We start from the raw sequence: 11,536 nt of genomic DNA on the forward strand, positions 1-11,536 counted from the left end.
CCAATTCTACCTGTACAATACCAGTTAATTCATGTATACAAATACAGCTATCCCTTTTCCCCCCTTTATTTTGTTATTTTGTTCATCTTTGCAGTTTAATCACAGTTCTAAGGAATTTTATGTCCCTTTTTTTGTTTTGCACATTCAAATATATAGATCTGCTTGCCAAAATAAATGATATATCACATCCCATGCAGCTGAAATACTGCATGAGTTTAAGACAAATCCCAATGATGCTGGTATAAAACACCCTACCAAACTAGGCTAAAACCCTTGTGACCTTGGTGCACTATTTAGACACCATGTTTAGCATGAGAACTTGCTGTAAGAGCAGCCCATTTCCATGGATTGACTGTATCCTCCATCTCCTTGCCCAGTGCCTACCTGATGCCTCCTCCCTTTCTCCTCTTATGTCATCAGTGGTGCCAGCAGTCTCCTCACCAGCAAATGTGAACAACTTCTTTCATAGCTTAGGTACTGCTTAAAGCATGGCTTGTTTTGCCAGAAAGCAAGAGGGTACCCTTTACCTTGGGTGTTGATATTAAATCTCTGGAAAATAAAGCTTTCAGACCAGATTTTGTGTCTGTTCTCCTTCCCTTGCCCAAGAGCAGCAGGAGATTTTGGAACTGTCTTCTTCTTGGGTGATATTTGCAGGCATGTCTTTGCATCCATAGGGCTGTAAAGATATTTCTGGCAATATATGTAAAAGTCCCTACCTAAAGTAGAGCTACAGTGAATTGTCCAACAAGCATTTGTATAAATGTAAAGTCACTTCTGTGATTTTTTAAATAGTGAATAGTAGTCCCAAACCTTAAATCTGCCTCTAGGATAAAGTTGGCTTTCTTCTGAGTCTCATTCAAACAATGGCTTTTAGGTACAGTAACAGTGACTACATCACATCTTTCCAAAACAACATGGGTTGTCATTTTCAGATGACCACAATTTCAAAAGTGCAACTGATTTATACACTTAAAAGGGTTCAAACATATAAATATCTGAAACAGAACCAAAACATTCTGAAATTATTAATTTTAATTTTTAATGAGAAATTTGGTTGGGCCAATTGTTTTGCAGTAAATGTTTGATATTTTAAAATGTTTTTGTCTTCAGTTCAAATGGGATTAAAAAACCTTCTGGGTGACATATGAAGATGAAAGAGAATATTAACATGGAGACATTGGTATGTGCATACAATCATGTGTGCTTGTTTCAGTATTTGCTGCTATCTCAGTGTGAAGTGAGAAGAAAGAGATAACTTATCCTTAGAGGCATGTATAAGAGACAGATGAAAACCCTATTGATTTTTACTGTGCATTGTGTCTGTCATTCACAAAGCCCTCCCTTTTTCAGGAGGACATTTTTAATGCTAGATCCTCCTTTAGTGGACTCCAGTTAGATATTTCCTCTTAACCACTCTAAGTTATTTGGAGGGGGATTTTTTTCTTATCTTGAAATGAAGGAACTCACTTGCATTTGAGAAACATACCCTGAATTTTTCACAGTAACACCCTTTTTTTTCACTTAGTCTGGATCTGTGTCCTATGAGTGGGCTCTAGCAAGCCTGAGAGCAGATAGCTGCTTTTCTAACATGTCAGCAGCATATGTACATGTCAATCCATGCTATGCAGGAAATAAGATATCATCATTTTAGTGAGGAGTTCCTGTAATTTTCAGTTTCCATTTTAACAGGAAAAACAGGACTCCTTAGGTAGTTTATGGCCTGAAGAGTGACAAATACTTGCAATGCACAAAGACATGGTTCCCAGATAGTCTTTACTGCAGTACTGCTCTCCAGCTCACATGGCATGCATCAGGAAAAGCAGGCTGGGGGCTAGCACTTGGTACAAGGAGGGAAAAATGACAGGGGGAAAAAGGGATGAAAGCCTTCCTGAGCAGTCTGCTGAGTGAAAACCTCTGCCTTCTACTGAGGAAGAATTTCCAAGTGGATGTCATCCAAGAATGATTTGATTCCCCAGAGAGGCATCTACCCTGTTTTCAAGGCACGAGCAGCGTCCATGCCTGCTAACAGCTGTCCCTTTGCCTGGCTCCATCTGTGAGCACTCTGGAGCCCGCTCCTGTGCTCCTGCCACACTTGGCAGCTCCTCCCTTACTTCAGCATGGCACAGTGGATGGCAGCATCTCATCCCATTTACTTTCAGGCTCGTCTGAAAATCTGCATGGCATCATCCTGACACCAGCTTGCTGTGCAGGAGCTTGCTCACTGCCTTAAACCTCAAGAAGTTTCTTTAGCCTCAAGAAGAGATGATTGAGAGGGGATCTCACCAACATCCATCAGTTACTAAATGGAGGGTGACAAGAGGATGGAGCCAGGCTCTTGTCCATGGTGCCAAGCAATAGGACAAGAGGCAGTGGGCAGAAACTGATGCACAGGAAGTTCCACCTGAACATAAGGAAAAACTTTACTGTGCAGGTGCACTGGAACAGATAAGCAAGGACCCATTCCTCTGAATCATTTTATTCTATTCCTGTCAAAACAAAAGTATCTTCCAAAACTGACTAGCCAATGACATTTTGTGTTGAATGTCTGAAAATTGGAAGTTAATTGCTACAAAGAAACCCTGCTGCCTTCCACAGTACACATGGCCTAAATTAAGACAGTGTAAACCAGAGGTAGCCATTTGACAACTCACCTGAGGTTGTCCAGGGTGTGATGCAAGGCTGAGATATACTTTGAGGGATATATATGGGGTTTCAGCTCATGTATGGGGTTTCAGTAATATTGGTTTAGCTGTTCATAGAGAGGGGAGAGGTGCAAGGAGCTGCATTTTGTGGCAAAGTATACCTGCTGTTTTCACATCTCTGTTTTCTGAGCAGCTCTGAGGCATCTCAGGAGGGCTTTACCAGAGGTCTATCATCATATGAAATTATCACAAGTCTAGTTCATGTAGAGGAGCATTCTCCTGAAAGAGTCCGTGATTTTTTCCCTTGATGTTCCCCAGGACTCACTATCTGCTCACAGAGCTGTAATGAAGGGGAGAACTGAGTGACTGAGAACATCCTAGATATTCTCTGTCTTATATCAAAGCACGTATGTATTGTCAGTTCATATTTATGCATTTCATAACATGAGTGCATGTGTTTCGTTACAGTGTGGAGTGTAATTTTAAAATATTAAGGGAAGTACACCCAGCACAAGTCACAACCCTGCATACATGCCACAACAGTGTAGAGCTTCATCTCCTGAGCCTGGGACACCTGAGCAGGAGATAGGCAACAGGTGCTCCATCAGGAGACAGGCAATATCACTCTCTGGACTCATCAGGAGAGGCACTATTGAGGCCTCCAGAGTCATGCAAGAGTCTTCACTTGAAATGCATTTCCTGCATTTCAAAGAGTAATTATATTTAGAAAGCAACAGCTTTTTCTTTCTCTCCATTTTTCTTCAATTCTCCTCAGCTGTGCTCTCTCTGGCTCGTCTTTTAAATGTGCCTTGCCAGCAAGAGCCTCAGCTTCTTTAATTTATTACCTCTGTTTATGGAATATGGATATTGGGCCAACTTTATTTCTTACATTAAGTAAATCAGTGCAAATGCAATCACTTTTGGATATCCACTGTATAAAATAAGCATATTTAGATGATCAAATAAGTGTTCCCATATGTATGTTGGCTGGTATTTCATGCTGGTATAGCATTCTTATTTTTCTTATGTGGTGTCCTTTGTCTTCTTTCCTTCCCTATTTGACTGCATTTGGTCAGTTATTCAGGAAAAAAATTACTTGTACCTTAAAAGAAATACTGTCTATTCAGCATATGGCATTTATAGATCTTCGGAAATTCTTTAGGGAGCCGTGCTTCAGATTAGTGGTCTCTCTCCTTTGGGTATGGTTTTAATTTGTTAGCACTTTAGATCTGTAGTCTTGAGGTAGCTCCATTTTCAGTCAATAAAATGGTTAGTGAAATGAGGGTAAAATATTATAATTGTGTTCTTCAAATCAGATTTTTATGTGGGTTTTTTTCCTCCTGGTATGTAAATCTGTCATTCGGAGAGGAATTTTTCCTGTTTTCTTTTAATCTTTGGTACATGTGCCAAGAATGATGATTTTAAACATGAATTACCACAGTGACTCAAAGTCAAACTGCTGGTAGGCCATTACCCTGGGCTGGGAAGGGAGCAAAAAGCAGCCTGGCTTTGACTCCAGTGTTTCTGACTGAAGTCTGCCACCCTGTCTAGGGCCCTCACCTCTGCTCGCAGCACATCCCCTCTTTGGGACCCCAGGTGCAAAGAGCCAAACCACTCCTAAGGAGAGCCAGCCACATTAGTACAGGCAGAGATATACTTGAACCTCAAGGGCTGCTGAATTCCTGCAAAGCAGCAGCTCTGTTGGAGCTGAGCTGGCACGTCCCTTGACCCACCTTTACCCACCAGTGATGCGCGGCCAAAGCCCTCAGCTCTGCTGCTTTGTGACAGCAATGAAGGGATGTACAAATGCCACACAAACCCGGGCCAACAGCAGCCAGATGTGGCAACATCACCACGGAAGCAGCTGAAGAAGGAGTAGGCAAAAGGTCTCTAATCTGCTGTGGTTACAAACTAAAGCCTATCCAGCACAAACTTTTGAAAATGGCATTGCCTGTGTGGAACAAATGAGAAGGGGAATGCAGGCTGATGCTGATGGTTTGCTGCAGTAACCATAGAAACAGGTGCCTCTCGGGACTTTGGGATTCATCCAGTCCATCCCAGGCCCAAGGCAGATTCCATGTCTAGTCAGTCAGGTAGACATTTGTATAGCCTGACCATAAGAGCTCCCTTGTCACAGGGATTTCAAACTCTCCCAAGTAGTCCTGTCTGGGGCTCTGACATTCTTTCCAGGAAAAAGTTTTTCCCAGTGTGCAACTAAAGCATTGCTACAGCTTCAGCTCATTGCTGTCTTTACCTTCACTCATGGACAGGGAGAGCAGATTATTCTCATTGTTCATTTTTACAGCACTTTTTTACAGACTACAACCATGTTCTCCCATTAGTTTTTCCCTGCCTCACACTGAAATATAGGGGCATTGCCAGTGGTTGCTTTTCTTGCTTCCTTACTATGGACTCGGCCTCTGTGTGAAGAGCAGCCTGCACAACAGAGACACATCACACAGCTTGTGGGACAAACCAAATGCAAAGACATGGACGACCAAAGAGGCCACTGAAGGGCAGTCTAAGGAGCTGCAGGTGTGCAACATGTCAAAACTGTTTCTGTAATAGTCTCTATGTGTATGCCTGGATGGTGTGGGCCTGGGGTTTTTTGTTATACAAGTGGTGAATACATTTCTGTCACTCTTATGGATTTTCAAATAGATATGCACTTGTTTCTCACCTGTAAAGTATTGATGTAAATAAAACTGAAAATCATATTTTGCATCAGGCAGTAGATTCAGTGGTGAATTGTTTTGCAGCTTGGCTGCTGTTATTTAGAAATGAACAAACCCTCTCAAAGTGCCCAGGCTCCACTGGGAATGGTTGGCAGAAACTCAGCCTCAGAGGACACACAGAGGAAGATGCTTGTCTCTACTGGCAGCTCCCCACAGGTAATCAGGGATGCACCCCAAAGCTGGAGCTTACTGTTCCGATCCGAGCCTACTGCAAGAGGATGAATTGCAAAATATATGAGGTTTCACATGAGCAAAGTCAAAAACATCATGCTGAGTAAATTATAAACATGCTTAAAAACGCACCAGTGAGCAAAAGCAAAAACACAAACTCAAACAGTTTCCTCTCTTGAAAACCTATAGCGATCATGAACTCCTTATGAAAGTGAAGCTATGATTTTGTCTAAGAGAAAAGGCTTCTGTTTGAAGTTAAATCAAATAGCTTTATTATTTAGGAAAAAAAAAAAGTCAAAATCAAATCCAAAACTGGAGAGACGTGCAGCTGAATAGCATTTCATAACATATAGGAAGTTTCCCCACTACACTTGACAGGAACAGAATATGCTGGAATCAAAGGGGTATGTTAACAACTCAGCATATCTACCCCTTTGGAACTAGTATTAGTCTATCATATCACCAAAAAATAATAAATCTTTGTAAAAGGCAGCAGTTGCTTTCATACTCTGGCAGCAAAACCCATCTGGCACTATTGGAAAAGTAAAAAAGGCAACATATCTAAATTACATGGTTAAAACACCTACAGCCTAGTTCATTTTCATATGCTATCCATATGTAAGCCCTGAGCAATAGACAGCCCCTTAAAGACTCCCTTTTCTCTGTGTGTGTGTGTGAGGAGGTGGGGGGAAGAGAAGAGAGAGAGAAACAGACAAGGTGAACATGGAGACCTCTGTTTTTATTCTGATGTTTTGAAGTGGAAAATATTGCAAACCCTAACTGGCATGAAAATAATTACACTGGATAAATAAATGAATACATATAATAGCAGGTTTTCACATACAAAAATTCCTGAAAAGTTTTTAGCTTTATCAACCCCCTTCCACACCCACCAGAGCATATGGCCTACTGTTTGTGCAAATCAGCCGTCTTTGCTTAAAGTGGATGTTTCTATTAACACTGTGACTAATTACTGAAAACAAACATGTGTAAGTATGATCTCTGCTAACTGCCTCTGTCAACCCATCTTTTTCTTCTTGCTATTCAGTTGAAGGGATTAAGAGTGCTTGCTAAAGTACAGTAGACCTCCACTTAGCCTGTTAACTGGCACGAATAAACAAAGCCCATCAACCACAACTGATGTCAGGCTTCAAAAAATGTTTTTTACATTAGTTTAAAAAAAAACCCAAAAACATAAAAAGTGAAAAAATTTCAGAGGATAATAAAACACCAAATGTAAAGAGCTTGGACATGGGACATAAGGGGCTGCTTTGGAGGGAGTGTTGAGAACACAGCTGTGAAAACTACAGCACAGGAGCTCACGTGGGTGGCAGACATTTTGTAATGCACTCTGTCCCAGAGTGCAAGGCTGAGCATACGTGCACACAGAAGGAGCATCCAGAGAAACTTTAATGTCAGTCTTTCTTGTGGTTTTCTCCCATCCAGAAATAAAAACAACAAAAACAACAACAAAAAGACTTAAAGCATCCATTTGGTCTTTGTAAGATACAAACTGGAAAAGATGCAAGCACAGTTCTCTTCCAAGTGCTCTACAAAACCTGCTACAATAGCATCACAAAGTGGGGGACAGGAAGCCACACTTCCTTGTCTTGCTGCCTGCTTGGGAGTGGAGAGACCCAGGCTGCTTCAGAGCATATCTTCCTAACTAGAGTAGAAATATAAGGGAAAAAACATCTTTTTGGTGCAGTATGGATGTGTGTGCTCTCCCCAGCCCCTGTGTCTGGGCTGGTTGAGGCCCTGTCAAACTGCTGGGCTCTGAGCAGACAGTGGTAAGACCAGGTCTCAGCACACTTTGTTCTCACACACACTGACTGCCCCTGAGAGGAGCCAGATCTACAGGATGGAGAGAGAGCTAGTAACCATTTTTACACAGACATGCTGCCTGTCTAACATGAGCAGTGGGACAGGGTCTCAGTGCATTTTACCTCAAGTTGTATATAATGTAAAAACAAATTACATGCTAGAAAATTGCACAAGTCTACATCTGCTGCTTTTTCCAAGCTTGTAGTGTGGTTGGGAGCCAATTCCCTGTCATTTCTCATCTCTTGCACTTTACACAGGGTGTTTCCTTTATAAAACAACTTGCCTTTGGGTTTAATGATTTCTAAGGAAACATAACTCTGTCAGTGTGCTCCGGTGTTTAATTCCCCCTTTGCTGTTAGTGTCTGCCTGGTGCAGCCCAGGGACACCAGTGTGCTCACTGAACTGTGCATGCACTTTGTGTGCTCTTGGGCTCATGCCCATGCCTAGAAGCTGGTGTTTGATCTAGACTGAACAAGATGGCCCTAGCCTTCAAAGCCAGGATGTTTACATTCCTCTGCTCTATCTTGCCTCTTTTTTTCAAGTACCCTCAAGATAGGTGTCCTGCTGTTAGAATAAATACTTACCTTATGCACTGCCCTTTTCTCTGGTGCTCCAACATGATTTTGCAAAGGTGGAACCACTGTTAAGTCCTTTTTATCATGAGAAAAATGGTAGCACAATGCTCAGACCTGCAGGACAAAGCAAGGGCAGAAATAGTAAGGAAAAAAACACAGCTGTCCTCTCACACAGCCCAACATGGCCCAGCCTGGTTCAAAGCCACCCAGTGAGCCTTAGTACTTTGGCTTTCCTTCCAGTCGCCCTCACCTCAGTGGCTCCTTCTCTCCCTGCCAAACCAAGCCTCCTGGTGCAGTGGGCGAGGGGAGGCAGAAAACAGGCACAGCAGAGCAAGGGGTGTGCAGAAATAAAGTCCTTAATGATTCAACCCTTAACTGTTCGCTGCAGTGCTACGTGGGTTGAGGCAACCAGAGCAGATGTGCTGATCTGGAGGTGACTGGGTCAGACAGCAAGGTCCTGTGAACCAGACTGGTGAAGAGAAGACATGGGAAGGAGTGGGGGGAAACCCTTCTGGTAGCAGGAAGTGAACAGGATCAGTGCTCAGCTGGCTCTGTCTTCCATCACAGGGCATTTCTTTGGCTGTAGGAGGGGAACAGCAAAATCTACTGTCATTGGTGACCCATTCAGAAACGGCCTCTCTCTGCCTGAGATGGCAGCTGCACATCAGGAACAAGGGCTCTGGCTTGGGAAAATGGGGACAGTGTCTCTGGTTCTTCTCAAGCTCAGCAGTGGTACTGACCTTGCATGCTAAGACTAAATGATGTAAGGGAAAACCCAGGGATTCAGGGGTTAGTGCTTGTTCCTACTGCTGTGCCAAATACACAGAAGAAAATTCAGCTCCAAACATGGCACACACAACACATGAATCAACAGTCTGAGAGCTGGAATAACTGATGGAGAAACAAGGGAGCTAAAGGAAGAGGAAAGCAGCTGCAGTAAGGTGTACAAACTCAAACCCTGAGTTTACTGCTCAGCTCTTCAGTCAGCTTGTCAGCGTGACCTAATCCTCCTCAGTACACCTCAGAGAGGGGAGTGGAAGCAGAAACACTTTACTTCCTGGCTTGAATCTTATCAGGTTTCCTTTTCTCTTGATAGACATTTTAAATTTGCCATCACTTTTCTGAAGATCCCAAAATTTGAAGCAAATCACCCTGGGTTTGGCTGATGTCTCACGCTAAGGCAGAGTAAAGCAGCTTCATCAGAGTTTCCACCACTTCCTGAGTTTGCTATGTTAACACAGGACTGGGTACTTACAGCCTACAGGTACTTACAGGATTTGGGGGGGGGATGAGTAAAAATGGTAAACAGCCTACATTTTACCTGTGCCTCAGCTCACACAGTCAGGCACTGCAGTTTAACACACACAAAAAAATCAATCCAAGGGCAGAACTTCTCAGTCTTCATAGTTAGCATTTCTCAGTGCACGGTGTAGGTTGACAATTATTTTCCACTCTCTGAAGCCTGTGCTTTGAAAACTGACAAGTCCGTGCTCAAATTCTCTCTCTACTCTAAATGCCGTTTAATGGCTGTATAACTGGAAGGGTCAAAAACAACTCTCACTTGGCAGTGGCCCGCCGAGAGCCAAAGCCACAGTCCCTGCCAAGGCACAGAACTTCCAGCTTCCAGGTGGTCATTCAAAAACAGTGGGCTTGCTCAAGAACAGCCTTAACAGAAACTTTAAACACCAAAATGCTTTCAAGAATACAAATTGTACTGATAACAAGACAAATTAATCAAATTACTAGCAGGCTGGCAAGAACCTTAAACAGGGCTTAGGTCAGAGCTGGTGTTCTGACATGAAAAAAATAAAAACGCATTTCACATGTCTTCATGATGCATTTATTTATGCTGCTGCACATCCTCTTTACCTTACATCAACCTGCAAATGAACAAAAATACCTCCTCTCTGCTTAACAAGGTGAAGAGTTGATGGTCCATATCAGAAGTCTTAAGGACATTTGGATATATCTATGGTTCTGCTAAAAATGCAAACAGAAAAAAGATCATTTGAAGAAGCACTGATCCATTAAAAAGGTTTTGCAATGCTCACACTTTCTCTTCCCTTCTAGGAGGGAGGTGGGGAATGATGTTATCAAATCCCAATTTAAATATCTTTGTGGTCAAGGAAATTATTTCATGTCTTAAAAACTACTATGTGTCTGCAACAAGAAGCAAGAGAATTACAGTCCAGGGAGGATGGTTTACACTGGCAAAGCACCAATGTTTGAACGCAATCAGCAATGTCTGTGCACTCACAGGAAGTACCTGGGAGCAGACCATGGCACAGAGCTAGGACTAAATACTGGATATAAATGGAAATCACATTGAGGATGTTCTCTTCCTCCTAGGGCAGTCTTAATTTCTGTAACAATCACACTAGAGATGGATTTACTTCTGGAGACAGCACGGTTAATTAAGCCCCGCACGTACCAGAGTACCCTTGGGAACTACACTGGACAAGGGCTGTAAAAGTTACTGCTCGGTCTACACCTCTGGGTAGGTGCTTCCCCTTCTTAATGAGTATTCCCATTAAGTTTAAAATAGAAATAGAGGTCTGTGCAAAAGCTCAAGTGCAGAGGAACCATTAAAAACAGATATGCTTTATGACAGCAATTAATCTAGGCATTAGTTTGACTTTGAAGACAAAGAACATCTCTGATGCAAGTGATTAGGTATTTTGGGGGTTTTCTTACAAGGTCTTTCCTTGCCACAAACAAGAAACAGATTTGAGTAAGCTGGATACAGCCATAACCTGAAAGTCAGAGGAGATGCCCTAGAGAGCCAGACACCAAGGCTGTCCTGTCTCATCCAGAAACTGGAAAAAAAAAAAGACATTACATGACCCTGTGACCCATGGCAACACTTCAAGTGACATTTTCCTGCTCTGGGACTAGTGGTTCATAAAGTACCATTCACAGAGAGAACATCGGGAATGAAGTTCTATGGAGAAGATAGGAATACAGATTTTTTAACATTTTTATTACACAGTAAAGAATACAACAATACCTGAATCATACTTTAAAAGATTCACAGGTTGACAGACCATACATTACAGTCCAACTAAAGAAAAAAAGGATAAACAAGAAACCACAGTTCAGACATAGTAGACTTAAAAGCTCAAGAGTATGCTGACAAAAGCACAATGCCTAGACCCCACCCCCCCTCAGTGTTAGTCTACCATTAACTTGTGGTACATGTCTGAAATTCAGTATTGCACAACAACTTTTCTTTTTTTTTTTTATTTTTCTTCTTCACAATAATGTCGCGGAACCCAAAAAATAAAATAAGAAAGTACTTCAAATCTGCATTTCAACAGTCTCCAATTTTAATTTTTTTATTTTTATTTTTTATTTTTTTCTACTTTCTGTTCCTTGAGGAATTCGGACAACATGGAGTCACTTTCTTCCCCTAAACGTATTTCAGACATAGGCATGCTTTGCATAAGTAAACCAGCCTTGTAATTTTTAAATCCCCAAGACATGCACCTACACAAAATTAAAAAAAATAAAAAATAAAAATTAAAAATTAAAAAGAGAGACAGGCGGCCCCTGTCACACACAGTCTCATGACAGAGAAAGAGATAAAGAG

The 11,536-nt window shown here is 42.0% G+C and overlaps 1 protein-coding gene across 9 annotated transcripts in view; it reads right to left on the reverse strand.

The window, feature by feature from the left end:
- Nucleotides 1-10,906: 10,906 nt before the first annotated feature.
- RUNX1T1 (RUNX1 partner transcriptional co-repressor 1) overlaps nucleotides 10,907-11,536 on the reverse strand; it is a 115,346-nt gene continuing 114,716 nt past the window's right edge. For all 9 annotated transcript variants that reach the window (XM_066333333.1, XM_066333290.1, XM_066333318.1 and 6 more), the window contains one exon: nucleotides 10,907-11,536. This exon is cut by the window's right edge and continues 3,504 nt beyond it. The gene's annotated coding sequence lies outside the window, so the exon portion shown is untranslated.

This window comes from Sylvia atricapilla, chromosome 1 (genome assembly GCF_009819655.1).
Source record: "Sylvia atricapilla isolate bSylAtr1 chromosome 1, bSylAtr1.pri, whole genome shotgun sequence".
NCBI classification, from domain to species: domain Eukaryota; kingdom Metazoa; phylum Chordata; class Aves; order Passeriformes; family Sylviidae; genus Sylvia; species Sylvia atricapilla.